General features: G+C 40.1%; 1 protein-coding gene across 13 annotated transcripts in view; it reads left to right on the forward strand.

The window, feature by feature from the left end:
• Enox1 (ecto-NOX disulfide-thiol exchanger 1) overlaps positions 1-18,678 on the forward strand; it is a 584,295-nt gene that overhangs the window by 200,198 nt on the left and 365,419 nt on the right. Inside the window, exon 1 of one of the 13 annotated variants that reach the window (XM_029469176.2) lies at positions 12,888-12,906. The exons of the other annotated variants lie outside the window; for them this stretch is intronic. The gene's annotated coding sequence lies outside the window, so the exon portion shown is untranslated. Of the gene's footprint in view, positions 1-12,887; positions 12,907-18,678 lie in introns of those variants that run through there. 13 annotated transcript variants of the gene reach the window in all.

The following is an 18,678-nucleotide window of genomic DNA, read 5'->3' on the forward strand; positions in this document are numbered from 1 at the left end:
GTCTCAAAGCGCAGCCGAGTCTAGATTTCCTGTGGAAGAATTCAGGGCTTGCTTATCACAACAGTCCCTCAAACTTGTTTTCTTCACTTTGCTCCCCAGGGCATTCTGATGATGGAGCCAGTGAATCCATTAGTCCTTGACTCCCCTCTGCTGCTTGCATTTTGCCAGAGGCTCCTCACCCAAACGCCGGGCATATGGAATGCTGGATTTGGAAAGGCCTTGGTGGCTTCTAAGAGAAGAGATGTCAGAATTATATTCTTCTATCCTCAGCTTTGTAAAAATCCATGTCTTATTCTTTGAGCCAATCTAGTTTTAGCATTAGATGATTGTTTTGTTCTCTGGGAAAATCCCAATGCCAAGGAACAAAATTGTACAGCCTACCTAGTAAGGGAAGGGGCTTTTCTAAGCAGCAAAAGGCTAGAAGACCTAGGAAGACCTATATTTGAGCTTGATTTCTCTATTGCCTCTTGTTTATCAATGTACACTATATATATGTAGATACATGTACTTTAGATTCCAGATGGCAATCTTTATTTTTCATCAGACAATTGTCATGATAAGCCCATGGTCTCTTAATATGTGAAAAGCTTTCTGGATATCAGAGTGCCCTATCCCCATGGGTCCTGTGTTCTTTTTGTCTCTGGGGTGAGTCTAGTTCCTGGCCCCTCCCACAACAATATGTAAATATGTAGAAAGCAAACATGGGTTAAGAGATTCGCCATTGTGACCCCTTCATCTCTCAAACAAGGACTGGAAGCCTTGGGTCCCTTCTCTCTTATTTATATAATAATCTCCACCAAAACTGATTTTAAGCCATAATCATTCTGCACAGCTTCTCCCACGAGTTCAGATGTTGTTAAGCAAAAACAAGAGACAAATTCTATTTGTGTCCATGATGATATTTGTTACCAATATGGCTGAAGTGGAGAACGATGCAGCCACTCAGAAACAGAAGACTCCTCAGCCATCCACCAAGCTGAGCTGCTTAGCCCCAGGCCTGTATCTGGGCAGCTTATGCAAGGTGGAAGAGAACAGTGGGTCACCGATTCTGTGCAACTGAGGAGCTTGTGGGAGAATAAATCACTATTTCTCAAGGAGAAATGGAAGCAGAGACTATAGGCTTTACAGAGACTACTTTGCCTTTCTTCTCTGGAACTAGGAGGAATGGGGTAACAGATATCCTATCAGTACCATCAAGGATAGTGGAACAATATCCTGGTTCTTGTAGGAAGCCCAGAATCTACCTGCCTTTGCTTATTTTTGAATGCATCTTTCCCCATTACTCATTTATCTTCCCGTCCCCTGCCCATCTTGGCAGGCACAGAAGGCTTCTTCCATAGTCAGTCTCTAGGCTGAATCTGGATGACACCCAGCCCTTTGCCCTGACTGAAGCTGCTTTACCTGGTTCTTTGCCAACACAGATACAGCTGTGAGTCAGGATCTGCTATCCCCTGAACACTCTTCCCCATAAAGTCTAGAGTATTCCCATGTCTTAGTTTTTGATCCTTGTGACCATCATGAGACCCTAACCTGATTGATGCTCATTTTTATTCTAAATTCCCTTTGCCTTTGATACCTCAGGCTTCTAGGCTGTTCTCTATCATTCCCCTCTGTCATTCTCCTCATTGTTTCTTCAGGGATCCTCAAATTTTTAGACCAAATGTCAGATAAACTGTGGGGTTCTTTCCCCACCTCCTTTTCTTGTCTTTCATTGCATCCCCTTTCAACAACTGGCTTTAAACCCTGCCTGTGTATGGATGGACAACCCCCACCCCCAATGTCTATCTTCAGTTTGAAGCCCTGTGTTCAGCTCTTGTTTGAGGTTTCCAATTTTATGTTTTCTTCTGTGGCATAGCTAACTGGGAGTTTTAAATTTAAATGTTTTCAAGTGAAACAAATTATATTTTACATTATAATCCTTTCCTATTTTTCATTTCCTTTCTTGGTTAAATTCATCAATATTCCATTTGCTTCCTAAATAGAAAGTCTTGAAGACATCCTCAGCTATTTTTAGTGTCTTGAACAATGTTAAATGTTAAAGAAACAGACACCTAGAAGGGGAGCCGTGAGGCTCAGGAGTTCAAGGTCATCACTAGTTGTGTGTCAAGTTCAGTATTATCTTAGGCTGCACATCTAATCAATCAACCAATAAATAAATTAGTAAGAAAGGAAGAGCAAAGGACACTGAGACAATGCTAAGTATTTTGCTCATGACGTTTATAGACATTAGTGTGAACTGATTTTAAAAGCATATACTTATATGTGACTATGGAGCTAATTATGAGCAAGACATAGACTATTTGAATTAGTCAGGGTTCTCTAGAGTCAAAGAATTTATGGGTTGTCTCTCTATATTAAGAGAATTTATTGTAATGACTTACAGTCTGTAGTCCAGCTAACCCAATGATGGGCAACTGTGAATTGGAAATCCAAGAATCTAGTAGTTGCTCTGCCCCACGAGGCTACTTGTTTCACCTGGTCTTCTGTCTAAGCTGGAATCCTGAAGAAGTAGGTTCCAACAGATGTGCTGGCAAGTAAGTGCAAGCAGATGAAGAAGAGTGAGTCTTCCTTCTTCCAGTGTCCCTATGTAAGCTTCTAGCAGAAGTCATGGCCCAGATTAAAGGAGTTCCCACCATGCCTGGATCTGGATCTTGCTCTGTTCCAGGCTGGCCTTGAACTCAGAGTTCTATTTGTCTCAGGCTCTTGGGATTAAAGGCACAGACTCCCTCACCTAGGCCTAAGATGTTTTCATGGCCACTAAACCTCAAGATCTCCACGTCCAGATCCAGGTCAGAAGTCTGTATCTTCTAGCCTCAAGATCTAGGTCAAAGGTGTTCCCTGCATTTCTGAATTGTAGTTTATTCCAGATGTAGTCAAACTGACAATATTATATTTTATAAGTAAGGCTGCTATGAACATAATGGAACATGTGTACTTGTTATATGTTGGAGTATCGTTTGGGTATATGCCTAGGAGTGGTATAGCTGGGTCTTCAGTAGAACTATTCCCAATTTCCAAAGTGGTTGTACCAGCTTGCAATCCCACCAGAAATGGAGGAGTATTCTTTCTCCACATCCTCGCCAGCATCTGCTGTTCCCTGAGTTTTTTATTTTAGCCATTCTGTTTGGTGTAAGGTGGAATCTCAGGGTCATTTTGATTTGTATTTCCTGATGACAAAGAATGTTGAACATTTTTTTAGGTGCTTCTTGGCCATTAGAGATCCCTCAGTTGAGAATTCTTTCTTTAGCTCTGTATACCCCATTTCTTAATTGGATTATTTGGTTTTCTGGAGCTTGACTTCTTGAGTTCTTTGTGTATTTTGGATATTAGCCCTCTATCAGTTGTAGGGTTGGTAAAGATCTTTTCCCAATCTGTTGGTTGCCGTTTTGTCCTATTGACAGTGTACTTTGCCTACAGAACCTTTTCAGTTTCATGAGGTCCTAATTTCTCTCTAATTGATCTTAGAACCTGAGGCATTGATGTTCTCTTCAGAAAAATTTCCCCTGTGCTGATGTGTTCAAGGCTCTTTCCCACTTTCACTTCTATTAGATTCAGTGTATCTGGTTTTATGTGGAGACCCTTGATCCAGTTGGACTTGAGCTTTGTACAAGGAGATAAAAATGGATCAACTTTTATTCTTCTACATGTAAACCCTTAGTTAGACTAGCACCATTTGTTGAAAATGTCTTTTTTCCACTGCATGATTTTGCCTTCTTTGTCAAAGACCAATTGACCATAGGTGTGTGGGTTTATTTCTAGGTATTCAATTCTATTCCATTGATCTACCTGTCTGTCTCTGTACAGATACCATGCAGTTTTTATCACTATTGCTCTGTAGAATAGCTTGAGGTCAGGGTTGGTGATTCCCCCAGATGTTCTTTTATTGTTGAGAATGGTTTTGGCTGTCCTAGGTTTTTTGTTATTCCAGATGAAGTTGAGAATTACTCTTTCTCCCTCACTGAAGAATTGAGTTGGCATTTTGATGAGGATTGCATTGAATCTGTAGATTGCTTTTGGTAAGATGGTCATTTTCACCATGTTAATCCACAAGCATGAGAGATCTTTCTATCTTCTGAGGTCATCTTCAATTTCTTTCTTCAGAGACTTGAAGTTCTTGCCATACAGATCTTTCACTTGCTTGGTTAAAATTACTCCAAGATACTTTATATATTTGTTACTATTGTGAAGGGTTTTGTTTCCCTAATTTGCTTTCTCTGCCCGTTTATCCTTCGAGTAGAGGAAGACTACTGATTTGTTTGAGTCAATTTTATATCTGCACTTTGCTGAAGTTGTTTATCAGGGAATGTTGATAGAATGTTTGGGGTGACATATATACTATCATATCATTTTCAAATAGTGATACCTTGACTTTTTCTTTCCAATTTGTATCCCTTTGACCTCCTTTTCTTAACTAGTTGTTCTACCTAGAACTTTGAGTACTATACTGAATAAAGAGAGAGTGGGCAGCCTTGCCTTGACCCTGATTTTAGTGGGATTGCTTCAAGTTTGTCCCCATTTAATTTGATGTTAGCTGGTAGTTTGTTGTATATTGCGTTTTTAGGTATGTGCCTTGAATTCTTGATCTTTTCAAGTCTTTTAACATGAAAGTTTGTTGTATTTTGTCAAAGACTTTTCCAGCATCTAATGATATGATCATGTGATTTTTTTCTTTGAGCTTTTTTTAATATAATAGATTAAGTTGATGGATTTCTGCATATTGAACACTCCTGAATCCCTGGGATAGAGCCTACTTTTTCATGGTGAATGATCCTTTTGATGTGTTCTTGGATTCAGTATGTGAGAATTTTATTGAGTATTTTTGCATTGATATTCATAAGTAATATTGGTCTCAAGTTCTCTTTCTTTGTTGGGTCTTTGTGAGGTTTAGGTACCAGCATAACTCTGGCTTCATAAAATGAATTAGGTAGTATTCCTTCTGTTGCTATATTGTGGAATAGTTTGAAAAGTATTGGTATTAGGTCTTCTCTGAAGCTCTGATAGACTTGTGCACTAAAACCATCTGGCCATAGGCTTTTTTCTTTTTCTTTTTCTTTTTCTTTTTCTTTTTCTTTTTCTTTTTCTTTTTCTTTTTCTTTTTCTTTTTTTTTCTTTTCCTTTTCCTTTTCCTTTTCCTTTTCCTTTTTCTTTTTCTTTTTCTTTTTCTTTTTCTTTTTCTTTTTCTTTTTCTTTTTCTTTTTCTTTTTCTTTTTCTTTTTCTTTTTCTTTTCTTTTCTTTTTTTGGTTGGGAGAATTGTAATGCCTGCTTCTATTTCCTTAGTGGTTATGGGACTATTTAGATAGTTTACCTCATCCAGATTTAACTTTGGTACCTGGTATCTGTCTAGAAAATTATTCATTTCATCTAGATTTTCTAGTTTGTTGAGTTTAGGCTTTTGTAGTAGGATCTGATGATTTTTTATGTTTTCTCAGTTTCTGTTGTTATGTCTCCCTTTTCATTCTGATTTTGTTAATTTTTTTTTTTTTATTTTTTTTTTTACTGTCTGTGCCCTTTAGTTAGTCTGGCTAAGGGTTTATCTATTATGTTGATTTTCTCAAAGAACTAGCTCTTAGTTTTGTTGCTTCTTTTTATAGTTCTCCTTGTTTCTAATTCATTGATTTCAGCTATGAGTTTAATTATTTCCTGCCCTCTACTCCTCATGGTTATAGTTGCTTCTTTTTGTGCTAGAGCTCCCAGGTATGTTGTTAAGTTGCTAGCTTAGGATCGTTCCAATTTCTTTATGAAGGTACTCAGTGCTATGAATTTTTCTTTTAGCACTGCTTTCATTGTATCCCATAAATTTTGGTATGCTGTGTCTTCATTTTCATTAAATTCCAGACCATCTTTAATTTCTTTCTTTATTTCTTCCCTGGCAAAGATATCATTGAGTAGAAAGTTATTAAGTTTCCATGCATATGTGGAATTTCTCTTTTATTGTCATTATTGAAGACCAGCCTTACTCTGGGGTAATCTGATAGGATGCATGGAATTATTTCAATCTTCTTGTCTCTGTTGAGGCTTTTTTTGTGTCTGATTATATGGTAAGTTTTGGAGAATGTACCATGAGGTCCTGAGAAGAAGGTATATTCTTTTATTTTAGGGTGAAATGTTCTGTAGATATCTATTAATCCATTTGGTTCATAACTTGTTATTTTCACCATATTTCTGTTTAGTTTCTGTTTCCATGATCTCTCTGTTGGTGAGAGTGTTGAAGTCTCTCACTATTATTGTATGAGGATCCATGTGTGTTTTGAGCTTTAAGTAACATTTCTTTTAGAAATGTGGTTGCTCTTGCATTTGGGCTGTTGATGTTCAGAATTGAGAGTGCATCTTGGTGGATTTTTTTCTTTGATGAGTATGAAGTGTCCTTCCCAGTATCTTTTGATAACTTTTAGTTGAAAATCTATTTTATTGGCTATGAGAATGGCTACTCCATCTTGTTTCTTGGAACTATTGGCTTATAAAATTTTTTCCAGCCTTTTAGTCTGAGGTAATGACTATCTTTGTCATTGATGTGTGTTTCTGGTATGCAAGAAAACACTGGGTCCTGTTTCTGTATCCAGTATCTATTAGCTTACGTCTTAACATTGGGGAATTGAGTCCATTGATGTTGAGAGATATTAAAGATCAATGATGGTTGGTTCCTGTTATTTTTGTTATTAGTGGTGGTGTTAAAGTTTGTGTGGTTCTCTTCTTTTGGGTTTGTTGTGAGGTGATTAATTTTTTGGGTTTTCTTGGCTATAGTTAGGATCTCTCCTTATTTTAGAGTTTTCCTTCTAGTATGCTCTGTAAGGCTGGATTAGTAGAAAGATAGTTTAAATTTGTTTTGTCATGTAATAACTTGGTTTCTCCATCTATGGTGATTGAGAATTTTGCTGGGCTAGCATTTGTGTTCTCTGGGTCTGAATGACATCTGTCCAAGATCTTCTGGCTTTTAGATTCTCTGTGGAGAAGTCTGGTGTAATTCTGATAGGTCTGTCTTTTTATATTACCTGGCTTTTCCCCCCTTACAGCTTTTAATATTCGTTCTCTTTTTTCTGTGTATTTAGTGTTTTGATTATAAGGTGATGAAAGGAATTTCTTTTTGAGTCCAATTATTTGGTGTTCTGTAGGCTTCTTATATGTTTATGACCATCTCTTTCTTTTGGTTAGGGAAGTTTTCTTCTATGATTTTGTTGATGTTTTCTGGCCCTTTGCATTGGGAATCTTCTCTCTGTTCTATTTCTATTATTCTTAGGTTTGGTCTTTTCATTGTGTCCTGAATTTCATGGGTGTTTTGAGTTAGGAACTTTTTGCACTTTCTATTTTCTTTGACTGTGATGTCTATATCTTCTGTGATATCTTCTATGCCTGAGATTCTCTCTTCTATCTCTTGTATTCTATTGGTGATGCTTGCATCTATAACTCTTGATCTCTTTTCTAGGGTTTCCATCTCCAGAGTTACCCCCTTTGTGATTTCTTTATTGATCCTATTTCCATTTTTAGATCCTGGACAGTTTTGTTCAATTCCTTTACCTGTATAATTGTGTTTTCTTGTATTTCTTTGATGAAGTTATGTCCTTCTTAAGGTCCTCTATCATCTTCCTGGGATGGGATTTTAGGTCAGAATCTTGCTTTTCCGGTGTGTTAGAATATCCAAGGCTTGCTGTAGTGAAAGAACTGGGTTCTGATGGTGCAAAGTAGCATTGGTTTCTGTTGATTATGTTCTTGTGCTTGCCTCTTGCCATCTGGATATCTCAGATGTTAACTGACCTTGCTATCTCTGACTGGATCCTGTCCCTGCTGTGAGCCTGGTTATGATGGAATTCCTGGGAGTCCAGTTATCTCTGAGTGTGGGCATAGAGGCTGGGGGCCAGAGCACCTGATCTGTTTCTGGGAGCAGTTATGGACTGGAAGCATGATGTGTCTTCAGCAGGGCAGATAGGTTCTGAGTAAACTGGGCCCCGTGGGGGTCCCTTTTAGGCAAGGTATTGGGGTAGGGAATGTCTCACCTGTGGGCCTGGTTGTGATGGATCTCCTGGGAGTCAAGCTGCCTCTGGGAGTATGGGAGGGTGTCTGGAGTGCCTGCTGTGCCCTGGGCTGAGTTGCAGGCTGGAAGTAAGATGTGTCTTAGGGAGGGCAGTGTGGATCTTGAGTTTTCTTAAGTAGTTAACAAATGAATGTACATGAAAGAAAGGACACCACCACAGCATTTGAAGTGCCATGGTATGACCAGGTTCATTTGGGGATTGTGTGATGGTGGAGAGCCATGATATAAAGCTGAGATAGGCAGCTGCACTAGTGTGGGAAGATTGTTCCTATTCTGCTAAAAAGGTTTCCGTCCATCCTAAGTAGAAGTTTGAATGAAAGAACGCCTCTATTCCTGCATGTAGTAATTTAAGGGGAAGCGCCTCTTTCTTAGAACCTTACTGGAGTCTCTTCTGTGTAGAACCATCATAAAATCAAGAGTTTCAAGATGAAAATCACTGAGGCCAGCAAGACTGCTCAGCAGGTAGTGTTTACTATTAAAGCTGATAACCTGAGCTCAATGCCCATGATCCACAGGTAAAAAAAAAGAGAGAGACAATTTGTGCAAGTTTCCCTATGACCTCCACATTCAGGGGTGTGGAACGTGAGTATATAGATACACACACACACACACTCTGTCTCCATCTCTGTCTCTGTCCCTGTCTCTGTCTCTGTCTCTGTCTCTGTCTCTCTCTCTCTTTTAAACACACACACATACACACACACACAAATATTAACTAGTGAATTGAGTAGTGAAGACAATTTTCATGAGTATTGAAGGTCTGTCTGTCTGTCTGCTTACCTGCTTAACAGCTACTCTCGTCAGTCCATTTGTTTATATTGCCATGGGTGCTTCTGGTTTTTTGTTTGATTGTTTGTGTTTGTTTTATCTGATTCTTGTTTTTCTTTCTTTCTTGGAAAAGTTTAACATTCTTCTATTGATTTATTGACATAATTTTATACGATACTTAATTTTTTCTTTCAGTTATTTAAAAAATATTCCCCCTTTTATTAAACGGAAATAGTTTCTTTCCCCAGACAATATATTCTGAATACTCTTTTCCTCTCCTTCTACTTGTCCCAGTTCCTCCCCTCCTCTCCCCTCCCCTCCCCTCCCCTCCCCTCCTCTCCCCTCCCCTCCCCTCCCCTCCCCTCCCCTCCCCTCCCCTCCCCTTCCCTCCCTTCTCTTCCCCTCCTGTCTCCTCTGGGACCACTCCCTTTCTGTCTCTTATTAGAAAAGAACAGACTTCTAAGAGCCAACAACAAAGCATAACAAAATAAAGGATAATAAGGCAAACTAAAAACCACCCCATCGAAGTTGGACAAATCAACAGAAGGAAAAGATGCCCAGGAAAAGGCACGAGAGTCAGGGATGCTCACACACTCAGGAGTCCTATAAAGATATTGAACTGAGTGTAGGCCATTGTATCCATGCAGAGGACCTGGTGCAGGGCTGTGGAGGCCCCATGCTTTCTGCCTGAGTTTATTAGCCTTGCTCAGTTGCTTCTGAGGGCCTCACTCTCCCGGCGTCCTCTATCCCTCCTGCTCTTGAGCTCTTTCAGCCTTGTCTTCCACGGGCTTCCCTGAAGGGAGGGATTTTCATAGGGCACTTTCATTTGTGCTTGCTGGTGCACGTCACTTGCTGGGTTCCTGCCACATTGACCTCTTGCTTCCCAACCCTCTCCAGGTATCCTCCTGCTGCTCTCCTGTCACTCACATCATCACTCACTCCCTCTTTTCTACTCTTCCTCCCCCATCTCCTTCTATAAAGTGTCCATTTCTGCAGTAGAAAAAAATAAAGCCATTTCTCCCATCCTTTAAGAATTGATCATCATGGGTTTTGCATGTGTTATTGAGTTCCTGTGGGTATGCATGCCAGTGCACACATGTACAATTTCTAATTCCTCATGTTGGTTCTAGACATTCAGCTTCGGTCTTCATGTTTGAGGATAGCCCGGTAGGTATACTGAACTGTTTCCATAGCCTCTGGTTTAGGTTTTCATGATGTTAGCCATTCTTACTCAGGAGAGATAGAATCCTAAAATCGTTTTAATACTGATTTTATGTGTGTGTGTGTATGTGTGTGTGTACATACAGGTGTCACAGTGCATGTTCGGAGGTCAGAATGCAACTTGTGATATTTGGTTCTCTCCTTCCACCATGTGGGTATTAAGAATCAAACTCAGGTCATCAAACTTGACAGCAAGGATTTTTACCTCTGCACTCTCTAGCTGGCCATTAAATTTCTTATTGTTTTTGGTTTTTGAAATAGGCTTTCTCCATGTAATCATAGCTGTCTTGGAACTCACTTTGTAGATCAAGCTGGCTTGGAACTTAGGGATTCTTCAGGGATTTGCCTGCTTCTGCCTCCCAAGTGCTGGGACTAAAGGCATGTACCACCGTGGCTGGCCTTTTTTTCAGTTTCTATTTTTGTCAAAGTACTTTCAATAGGCATTTCTCTGATAGGTGAAGGCATTGAATACATTAAATATTTATTTGTCTCTTTAGTATTTTTTTTTTGAGAAATATATATTCAGCTCACTAGTCCACTTATTGATGGGAAGACTTGAATTTCCTGTCTGTTTAATTTTCACAGTTCTTTACAAATCCTCTATACTAATCCAGGTTTGAGGAGTACTGGCAAAGATGACTTCCATTCCACAGGGCAGCTGTCCACTGTGCTGAAAATTCCTTTGCTGTGAAGAAACTTTTATATTCTCACGATCCTATTGGTCCATTCTTGGTGCCATTTCCCTTGTTACTGGAACCCTTGCCAGAAAGACCTCTCCTATGTTTCTCTGTTGATATATCATACTCCAATAGTTCCAGCCTTCCCTGTTTTGTTCTCAGGCCTTTGATCCACTCAGAACTGAGCTCTTACAGAGTGAGGGGTACAAATCTGGCTTCCTTCTTCAAGTGCATTTCTAGTGTCCCAAGAAATGTTTGCTAAAAAGGATGCTCCTTTTCCAATGTGTGTTTTTGTCAGTGTTGTCAAATGAAGTGGGTGTAGCTGTATAGTTTATTCCTGCATCCTCTATTTACGTATTTGGTTGGCCTGCGCACCTCTTCCTGGAGCCTTTGTTGTTTGACGTTGTTCTATGATTCGAATGAGTTTTGTGATGCCTCCAAGAACATTTTGCCTGCTTAGTATTAAATCTAACTATCCTAGGTTTGTGTGTGTGTGTGTGTGTGTGTTTCCATGTGGATTTTAGGGTTTGTTTTTCTATTTCAATAAAGAATGTTGTTGGAATATTTATGTATTGAGTATATAGGGCAATTTTGTTAATGTATGCATTTCCACAGCATTGAGCCTGCCATCTCTCCATCTTCTGCAGTTGCTTTCTTCAGTGTCAAGTTTATGTTTAGGAGGTCTCCTACCTCTTTGCTTAGGCATCTTCATGAGCATCTAGCTTCCCTTTGTGAAGGTACAGTGAACCTGGATGTTTTTTCCTGTCTTCTCTCGAGGAAAACCCGTTGGCATATAGAAAATGCTGATCTTTGTATGTTGCTCTGACATCTTGTCCCTCTCTGCATGCTTTAGATTGAGTTTTCCTGTGGAATATGTAGAGTTGGAAGTATAAGATCATGCCATCTGCTGCTCGACTTCTTCCCTTTCTCTCTGCATCCCATTGATTTCTTCCTCTCATTGCTCTAGGTAAGACATCAAGCACATATTGAATGATGGGAATATTTTCTCAGTCCAGATTTCAAAATAAATGCTTGATTTCCCTCCCTTTACTAAAATGATCACTGCATTTATTTTAAATATGGCTCTCACTATGTTCAGATATATTTCTTCTATACTAGTGTTTTCAGGACTGTACCTGGACCGTCATTAAATATCTTTTCTGTTTCTACTGAGATGCTTGTATTGATTCCGTCTTTAAGTCTGCTTATGCAGTTTATTAGATTTGTTGGCTCAAAGAGGGAGAACCCACCTCATGTCCCTGAGATGAAACCAACTTGGATATGATGTAGCATATCTGTGATGTACTCTTAATGTCCGTTTGCAAGTATTTTGTTGAGAATTTTTATGTCTATGTTCATCAGAGAAATTTCTGTGTTTTTTTTTTTCCGTTATGTCTTTTTCTGGCTTGGGGCTATAGTTTAATATTAACTTTGCAGAATGAATTTGGTAATGTTCCTTCCTGTTGTATTTTTCAAAACAGTTAAAGAGGTTTTAGTTCTTCCTTCAAAGGTTAGTGTGATCCACCAATCAAGCTTGTCCTGGACTCTTCTGTGGGGGACACTGTTAAAATATAGCTGCGTTTTCATTGCTTGTCCTTAACGGTCTGCTTAAATTGTTTATAATTTCTTGATCTCATTTCATAGGTTATATTTCTTTAGGAATTTGTCTAGCTCTTTGAGATTTTTTGGCCTTGGATAATATAAGATTTCAAAGAACTGCCCAGTGAGTGTTTGGATTTCATTAGAAGTCTCTTAGAGCAACCCCTATGTCATGCGTAGTTTTGTTACTGTGGGTCTTTACTCGTTTGGTTAGCTTTACTAAGGATTTGTGAACCTTGCTTATCTTTTCAAAAGGCCAACTCTTTATTTGGCTGAATCTCTGCATTGTTCTTTTATTATCTATTTTATTAATTTCTGCCTAAGTCTATTACCGATTTCTACCTCCTACATTTGGGCTTGGCTTCTTCTTTTTTTCTAGAACCTTAAATTGCATCGTTATATTATTTATTCAACATCTCTCTGATTTTTTTTAAATGAAAGCACTCATAGCTATGAACTTTCCACTTAGAACTTCCTTAGTTGTATCTGAGAGGTTGCTATCATTTTTAATTGGTTTTATGCATTCAGATATTTTTCCTTTCTCATTTTTTGCTTTCCTGACTCTTAGGGTTGCTGATGGGAGATCTTGTTATTGCAATGAATTTCTCTTGCAGGTGAGTTGGTGTTTTTCCCTTTTAGTTTTGAGTATTGTTTATTTTGTTGTTCTAAATTTCTTTGTTGGATTTTTTTAAAAATGCTTTTCCTATAATGGGTCGTAGAGCAGTTCTTCTCTCGTCATGTCTATTTGGATGCCAGCTTTTTTCTCTGTATTTGGGAAATTTTCTTCTCTCATTTTGTTCAGTGGATTTCCTGTCTTTAGACTTTATTTCAGCTCCTTCTTCTTTGTGGCAGGGGTGGTTTGTATGTGTTCAAAAGAGATCCTAATTAGATCAAGGAAGTAGGGATCTAGAAAGGACCAACGTGAGTTAAAAGTGTGTACAGAAAGGCTGGTTGAATTGCGGCATGGCTTAGAAAGGGGGAAGTTGGACAGGAAGGGGAACCTTTTAAGAGGCTGTTGAAGTACTTAGAAAGGGGGAAGTTGGACAGGAAGGGGAACCTTTTAAGAGGCTGTTGAAGTACTTAGGAAGGGGGAAGTTGGACAGGAAGGGGAACCTTTTAAGAGGCTGTTGAAGTACTTAGATGGAAGTGATGGATGGATTGTAAGGGAATACACTCATGTTTAAGGACTTGGAGCTCATCGGTGTCCATTAAGTGTTTCTTAAAGCTGCATTTTACGGCATAACACCATTCACTCAATGGCTTTTTGAAATATAAATGTTTACTATCTACACACGCTGTAAGCACAGAGGGTTTGACAGACTTATACCTGTGGGTAATGGGTGTCATAAAAATCATCACGTTATACTGTCGACCTGCCCAGCCTTGTCATTCTCAAGTCAGACCTGTGGGTAGCCAGCACTAACAGATGCAACTTGGCTTTTGAATAAAATGTGTCTAGTCTCATCAATGCAATGAATTTCAAAAATCTAATGATTGTGGACACAAAAATAACAGCAATAACAGTCACAAACTTGCAGATCAGTCCAGGAGCATGACTGACCGCATATGGAGAAAGACAGGACCCGCCCCCACCTAGAAACAGGTGTGGGGTTGGTGTGTGTGGCAGTTTTAGGAGCTTGGTTCTTTCTTACTTGTGCATTTTGTCTTTCTTAACTGATAATTGCTTTGACTCCTAGAAGTTCAAGGGGAGTTGGCCCATGTAAGGAAAATGTTCCTGGGAGGAGGTTGTCAGACAGGCACACTGGTATGGTTAAAGTCTGACCTCCACAGTAGTTTGGTTGAAATCTAACTGTCTCCCATTTGGTGACTAGAGTGACTGGTCCCTGCCTTCTTGTGGGAACCATCTGACATGGTGTCTGATCAGCTTCCTCGGCACAGCTGGAATGTTCAGGGATGTTTAGTGTGTTCTTGATGTACGCCATTCTCCACAGATAGTGTATGTGTCCTAGGCCTGTGTCTGCTCCGGAAGGTACCATGTACACCAGGCCAAGAGAAAATGGCTTTTGAATTAGCTTTTCAAGGCAAAACATTTATCTGACAGCTTTTACCAAAATATGTGGCTATAGTTATATGCCATCCTAAATAAGTCAACCTTATAAATAACAGTGCCACTTGTCAAAGAAGTGAGAAAGAGGTGTTATTCCACCACAAAGGAAGATTCATCGCCTAGGGATTTTTCATATTATGTTTTTCAAGTACAATAGATCAAACTTTTTTATAGAGGGGGAACATTTCTGTGGTATTTTGTTTTTAGAGGCCCAAAGTAAACATGTTATAATGTCAGAATGCTTTAAAACCCAAACAGACTGTATTCTCATTAGAGAGCAGCCTGGCTGAAATTCATAAATTGAAATATGCTGCCATAAAATTTATTGTAAACAAAAATCCTTGAAAAGGCATGTATGCTATTCCATAAATATCAAGCTTTGGGTTTTACATGCGAAGATGCAGGAAGTGACATAATCAAAGCCTGATGCATGGAATCGTGATTTACAAATCTTCTTTTTAATGCTGTTTCTTCCCCTCGTGGGCTGTGAGGAGGCGGTGCGCAGGTGAAACCCTGACCCCTTCCTCGGAGCTGATGCTTCTGCTCTTCAGTTCCGTGTCTTTAAATCCTGATCGTTCATGACTCTCACGCTCCTTCTTTTTATAAAATTAATTAATTATTAGGGCACAGCTAGACAGAGGTAAAATGATCTTTGAGAGTTACATTAATCATTTCAAGTAATTAAAAAAATTTAACAAAGCGCTTTAGGCAGGCAGTTTATTAGATACAATTTTGTTCATTTTAAAACATTAAATATTTAAAAGCACGCTAGAATGCTAGATAAAAGAGAGAATGATAGAACTCACTGGGCTGAAGATCACATTATTTTTCAAACAAAATGAGATTTTACAAAAGGATCGTCGGGCTGGGGAGATGGCTCACTGGGCCATGCAAGCCCGAGGAAATGTCTGAGAGTCCCCATAACACACATAGAGCTGGGTGGAATGCTCGCATTCATAACCCGAAGGCTGCAAGGGAGCCGGATTCAGGAAAATCCTCAGCATCTCACAGGCCAGCTGGTCTCTGAGTACGCAGTGGGCATCAAACAAGAGACCCTGTTTTAAACAAGATAAAGGTGAGGGCCAAGATACACTGCCTACTGGTCTGCACAGAAACACCCCAGCAGACCACTCTTATACAAATATGTACCACACACTCACAGACACACACACACAGAGACACACAGAGACAGACAGACAGACAGACAGACACACACACACACATACATGAATTTAAAAATGAGTGCTGGAAGAGGTCTCTCAGTGGTACAGCTCGTGCAAGGTGCTGAATTTAGTCCCTGGAATTGGGGAGACAAACTCAACAGAACGCTGGTCCGGAGAAGAAGTCCTCAATGCTGTCTATAACAGGTGTTGTTTGGTAGCAATTCTAAGGGCACCTCGGATGCTTAGACTCCGTATGGCTAAGATTCTCTTGCTTGCTTTCCCTCCTGGCCTCCCTTCTGCACTGGGGTGCAGGGGCACACACTTGTGCTTCCCCCACCCCTTAATCCACTCTTGTGCATTTTTAAAAACGTCTTTGAAAATCCAATTCACAATAGGCATGCAGTGCTCTGGTCAGATTATGAGCAAACCAATTGATGTCTTGGATAGAAAGACGCCTTTGCTTGGCTCTGTCTGCTTCTGCAGGAGGATGTTGTTCTGCTCCTTCTCGGTGTAGATGGTCCAGACAGGGTCACTGGAAATAAAGCAGGTAGGGTTGAGTCATAGGAATTCCAAATAACCTAACTCCAAAAATAGTAATGGCTCACCCTGTCGGTTTCCAGGGGTTTAGACTTTGCAAATCCTTCTGTTATGAACATGAACACTGAAGCTCACCCCCATGTAAACAACAGGTACATTTCAGCCAACTACTGAACTGGTTAAAGATCTAGTCTGTGTCAGCATTCCATCCTGATAATGACAGGCCTGAGACAGGTTAACTTGTTGAGAGGGTAAAAGAATATTTCTTTTGGATCACAGTTGGTGAGATTTTTAAGCCTTGACTTGTTGCACATGTTGTTTGGCACTTCTGGTGTGGCAGAACATCTGGCAGAAGCGTAAGATGTGACATCTGGAGTTAGGGAAACAAACAAACAAACAAACACGAGGAGCCAGTCCCCAGGGATCCAGCACCCTCCCATAGGGCCCCGCTTCTCAATCATGGCAGCCTGGAGGCTTCAGTCTGCCCACATGAGCCTCTGGGAAACAGCCAGCACCCAGCTGAGGATGGACACAACACAGCAGCTTCTAAGTGTTCTCCTCTCAGCTGATACCAGTCCTAAGCTCGGTTCCTAAGTTCTTACCTTGCACGTTCTCCTGCATAGACACTCATTTATTCCATAAGTATCCAGTTTTCTTAGTACCGTTTTAGCTAGCTGCCAGGATTTTTTTCCAGTTACATTCCAACAGAAGACAGACGTGATATTGACATTGAGAATAACAATTTGTATATTCTAACACCATAAATAAAATATATTTAGCCTCGATAAATCTTTCTTGATTTAGATGTTTCTTGAAGATCAAGTAGAATAAAATCCATGTAATAAAATAACTACAGTATTCACTTGAAATACTGAAAATATCTAAAATTTGTAAGAAGTGGAATTTTGTTCCTTGTGACTGGAACAACCAACCTTTTTGAGGAGGCAATGCAGTGGCTGGAGAGACAGCTCAGTGATGAACAAGAGGACTGCTCTTGTAGAGGACCCAGGTTCATTCTCCACCACCCACACAGGACAGTTGCCAACTGCCTGTGAGTCCAGTTCCAGATGTGTCTGCTGCTCTCTTCTCCCTTCTCTAGGCAACTGTACTCACATTCTCACATACATACTAAAATGAAAATAAAATCTTTTTTTTTTAAAGAGAGAGAAAGCAGCATGGCCTCATAGGAAAGTTGATTTTATTATTTTTAAAAAAATTTTTAAAAATCTGTTGTCCAATACCAACTGGAATATTATATTAATTCATGGTAGTAAATAACAAGTGAAGAGGGCATGTAAGTTCTGACATCCCCGGAGCCACACATTTACAGTCAGCATTTGTATTAGAAGGCATAACTTTAGCAGCAAAAAATGTGTGGCTGAAACTCAAGAAGGCAGGCAGTTCTTAAATGTCCTAATCCCAGTGACCATCAGTCATAAGTCACTTGCTACTGTCATAGTCCTGGTAGTTACAAACATTTAAAAATGGAGACCAACCACAGAAACAGAAACAGACAAACACATTAAAGGGGCCAGCATCATATCCTCTCCACCAGTGATTTTATTTTCAGAGAGACCCCAAGGGTCCTTACCAGGTTTGCCGTTCACATGTTTAAATCTCTATCCTGAAAGGTAGGTGGGTGCTGTTCTGGCCACTCATTGCCTTGGTTCCTCCCCCTCCCTCGCACTCAACCCCATCTTGTCATCATGTTTCCCTGGCAGCTCACGCTTTGATTTGCTTTTGTCCTGAGTGATTTTTTCCACTCTGCCAACTTGGAAACTCAAACAAGATAAGGAAACCAAAAGCAGGGTTTTTTTTTGTACCCCTTTAGCAGTAAATTCTGTTGACAAGGGTGGACATGTCTCAGCCCCAGGTTCCTGAGTGCTATCTTTTTTTTTTTTAATTTTTAATATTTTTTATTACGTATTTTCCTCAATTACATTTCCAATGCTATCCCAAAAGTCCCCCATAGCCCTCCCCCACTTCCCTACCCACCCATTCCCATTCTTTTGGCCCTGGCATTCCCCTGTATTGGGGCCCTGAGTGCTATCATTGTTGATGCTAAAGCTAGGAGCCCCTAGTGACTCTTTCTTTATGGAACACTTTCACTGTTCGGTGAGCACTGGAATCCAGAGAGAGAGAGAGAGAGAGAGACACAGAGAGAGAGACAGATACGGACACAGAGAAAGAGACACACAGAGAGAGAAGGAGAGAGAGACAGAGAGACAGAGACAGAGACAGAAAAACAGAGAGAAAGAGAGACAGAGATCTCCAGGCTATACAGCCAGGAGCAGGGGACAGACCACACCTCTCTCAGCATATATCAAGAAGGGCTCACAACTAAAACTGGAGTGTTTTTAGTCAGGAATGAATTTACCTTCACTTGCTCTGCTCCCAGCTTGGCTGAGCTCCTCTTTGTTCCCTTTCCAGCCTCAACCTTCTGCTATTCTGTGTTTCCCTGTTGGGTCAACTTCACATCTAAGCCACCAGTTCAGGTATAACTTCCTCAGAGAACTCCCCAACTCTAGGCCAATGACCTCTCCTGTTTTCTTGCTGGCACCCACAGAAACAATCTTGGCCACCCATTCAGAACTCTAGGCTGTGCGCCCATGCCCTCA

The sequence above is a fragment of the Mus caroli genome, unplaced genomic scaffold, assembly GCF_978045245.1.
Source record: "Mus caroli unplaced genomic scaffold, Mus_caroli_1 scaffold_12, whole genome shotgun sequence".
NCBI lineage: Eukaryota > Metazoa > Chordata > Mammalia > Rodentia > Muridae > Mus > Mus caroli.